This window comes from Mandrillus leucophaeus, unplaced genomic scaffold (assembly GCF_000951045.1).
Source record: "Mandrillus leucophaeus isolate KB7577 unplaced genomic scaffold, Mleu.le_1.0 Scaffold136, whole genome shotgun sequence".
Lineage (NCBI taxonomy): Eukaryota > Metazoa > Chordata > Mammalia > Primates > Cercopithecidae > Mandrillus > Mandrillus leucophaeus.
In genome coordinates this window covers 5,839,944-5,843,478 of record NW_012101321.1, presented here as the reverse complement: position 1 = coordinate 5,843,478, position 3,535 = coordinate 5,839,944, and the positions used below count along the sequence as shown (strand labels likewise).

At 37.2% G+C, this 3,535-nt stretch overlaps 1 protein-coding gene and 1 pseudogene across 2 annotated transcripts in view; both read left to right on the top strand.

The window, feature by feature from the left end:
• LOC105534525 overlaps positions 1 to 600 on the top strand; it is a 13,376-nt pseudogene extending 12,776 nt beyond the window's left edge.
• EDNRA (endothelin receptor type A) overlaps positions 1 to 3,535 on the top strand; it is a 77,156-nt gene that overhangs the window by 28,325 nt on the left and 45,296 nt on the right. The window lies entirely within an intron of this gene.

The window sequence follows — 3,535 nt, the reverse complement described above, 5'->3', positions numbered from 1 at the left end:
GAAGACTGAGGTGTCATTTACTTTGAATGAAGATCTTGCAAATATTCATGACATTGGCGGAAAAGCAGCTTCAGTCAGTGCTCATAAAGAACATCCATTTGTCTTGCAAAGTGTTGGAGGACATATATGAACAATATTTACTGAGAGCTCATCAGATAAGCTGTCTTTGGAAGGAATAGTGGTAAAAAGAGCTGAATGCCAACAGACTGCCAGTGAAAAGTACATGAGATTAAAAAGGTTGCAAATAGAAGAATCTTCCAAATCTGTAAGGCTATCACAACAACTGGACAAAGTTGTAACAGCCAGTTTCGAACCTGTTGCTAATCATCAGTATGATACTGAATATGAAAGGAAAGAGAAAGCAGATGGAAAACAAGCTCCAGCTAATAAACAACACATTTCAGACATACTATTTTCAGCCTTTAGAAACAACAATATTATCATCTTAAGGACTAGGTGGATGTCACAAAACAACCTGTGGTATACCTGAGGGAACTCTTAAAAGAAATTGGTGTTCAGAATGTAAAAGAGATCCACAAAAACACGTGGGAGCTGAGGCCAGAGTACAGACATCATCAAGGAGAAGAAATGAGTGATTAAGATGGCTCCTGGCCAGCATGTTGGTGAAACAACAGCAACGCTAAGCAAAACGCGTTGATACTGGAAGGCTTGAACACTGTTAATAGGGGCTAAGTGGCAATACTTTCCTTTCTCTTGGTAAATTTTCTAAACCTGTAACTATTGTAAAGTGTCTTCAGTGTTTTTTGAGGAGAAAGAACAAATTTATTTATAGACTTAACTTGTATTAAACCAGGTTATTCACAATGGGAATAAGGGTTGGAGGATGAAGAGGATTTCTCTTAAATATTAGCTTTTAGCATGTAAAATTAGGAAACGGTTTTTAAATGAGGACTCTCTGCCCTTGCTGTATCTCTGAGGGGCTGAGGTAGTACAGAATCAGAGAGAATAGTATAGCAAGAAAAAAACAGTCAACTACAGAAACTCTTAAAAGGAATAAAAAGCCAAAGTTCCTTATTTTGAGGAAAAAAATTTTTAAAACCCTGTACATTAACACTCACAGTAGTTTTACCTGTAATAGCCAAAGCCCGGAGACCACTCAGATGTTCTTCAATGTGAGTGGTCAAACCAACCATGGTACATCCATACCAGAGACTACTACTCAGCAATGAAAGGAAACAAGTCACTGATACACACAACCATCTGGGTGAATCTCCAGAGAATCGTGCTGAGTGGAAAAAACCAATCTCAAAAGATTGCATACTATTATTACTCCATTTATAGAACATTCTTGAAATGATAGAGTTATAGAGATGGGTAACAGATTAATGGTTGCTAGGGGTTAGGAATGGGAAGGGGAGAGAAGGGAAATATGGGTAGAAGAGGACATCAAAAGGGATCCTTGTGGTGATAAAACTGTTCTGTATCTTGACTGGTGATAAATACGCAAACCTACACGTGTCACTCAATTGCAGAGAGCTAAATGCACGCAAATTAGTATATGTGAAACTGGGGAAATAAAATAATATTGGTAGATTATATCAACATCAAAAAAAATTTTTGCCATTTCATATTCCCACCAGCTTTATATGACGGTTTTAATTTCTTCACATCCTCACCCCAACACTTATTATTGTCAGTCTTTTTCATTACAGTCATTTTAATAGTGATAGTGGTATGCCATGGTGGTTTTAACTAGCATTTCCCTAATGGCTAAGGATGTTGAGCATTTTCTATGTCCTTACTTACTTATATATCTACTTTGGCAAAATGTTTATTTAAATCTTTTGCACATTTTTAATTAAGTTATTTGTATTTATTTTATTTTAGTTGTAGTTCTTTATAGATTCTAGACAGAAGTCCTTCATCAGATGTATGATTTGCAAATATTTTTCCCATTTAGTGGATTTGTTTTTGTTTTCTTCATGTCTTTGGAAGAGTAAAAATTATTTTTTTTATTTATTTATTTATTTATTTGAGACAGAGTCTCACTCTGTCACCCAGGCTGAAGTACAGTGGGGCAATCTCCACTCACTGCAACCTCCGCCTCCTGGGTTCAAGCGATTCTTGTGCCTCATCCTCCAGAGTAGCTGGGATTACAGGCATGCACCACCATGCCCGGCTAATTTTTGTATTTTTAGTAGAGACAGGGTTTCACCATGTTGGCCAGGCTGGTCTCGAACTCCTGACCTCAGGCAATCCACCCACCTCGGCCTCCCAAAGCACTGGGATTACAGGCGTGAGCCACCACACCCAGCCTGAAGAGCAAAAATTCTTATTTTGATCAAATCCGGTTTATCAAATTTTTCATCTATGGATCATGCCCTAGTGTCCTATCTATGAAATCTTTGCCTAACCCAAGATCAAAGAGAATTTCTCCTCTGTTTTCTTCTAACAGTTTTAGAGGCTTAGCTCTTACATTCACGTCTGCAATCTTTTCTGGTTAAATTTTTGTGTATGATATGAGGCAGGCATCTAAGTTGATTTTTTTGCATATGGATACTCAGTTTTTCAACACTATTTTTTGAAGACTATTCTCATTGAATTGCCTTGGACCTTTATTAAAACTCAATTGGCAATAAATATAAGGGCTTGTATCTGGATTTTCTTTCTGCTCCAGGACCTGTGTTCTATTGTTTTGCCAATACCATCCTGTCTTAATTACTGGAGCTTTATATTAAGTTTTTTTTTTTTAATTTAAAGAACTGTTTTTTATACTTTATAAAGGATTATAAATCGTAAGTTTTTAAATAAGTACTGTAAGTTATCCTACTCTGCTTTTTGTCAAAATTGTTTTGGCTGTTCTGGATCCCTTATATTTTTATGTAAATTTTAAGATGAATTTTTTAGTTTCCTTGGATTTAGATAGGAATTGCATTGACCCTTTAGGTGAATGTGGGGAGAATTGGCATCTTAATAATCTTAATTCTTCTTTTGTTAAATATATTCTCAACTATTTTATTCTTTTTTGGTACAGTTTTGAATGCAATTTTTTTTAATTTTTTTAGATTTTTCATGGCTAGTATGCAGAAATGCAGTTGTTTTCTGCATATTGATCTTGTATCCTATGACTTTGTTCAAGTTCTATTTATTTTGCACCATCAGCTTTCTTCCTGTGAATGTGTGATGGTGAACAGTACAATGACCTTTAGGTAGTTTAGTACCACTGTCATGATTCATGTGAAGGCACCAGCAGTTTACCCACCATTGCTTTTGCACTAACAGTGCAAATGTCAACCAGTGAAAAAAGGCAATAATCTCTGAGTGTTATCTTGATTTTGCAGACCTCACGGAAGGTTCCCAGGGTTCCCCAGTGGTCTACAGACAACACTGAGAGAACCAGGGATCTAGATCAGAGGTCCCCAACCCCCAAGGCTACGGACTAGTACCAGTTCATGGCCTGTTAGGAACCGGCCACACAGCAGGAGGTGAGTGGCAGGCAAGCAAGTGAAGCTTCTTCTGTATTTACAGCTGCTCCCCATCACTCGCATTACCTCCTGAGCTTTGCCTCCTGTCA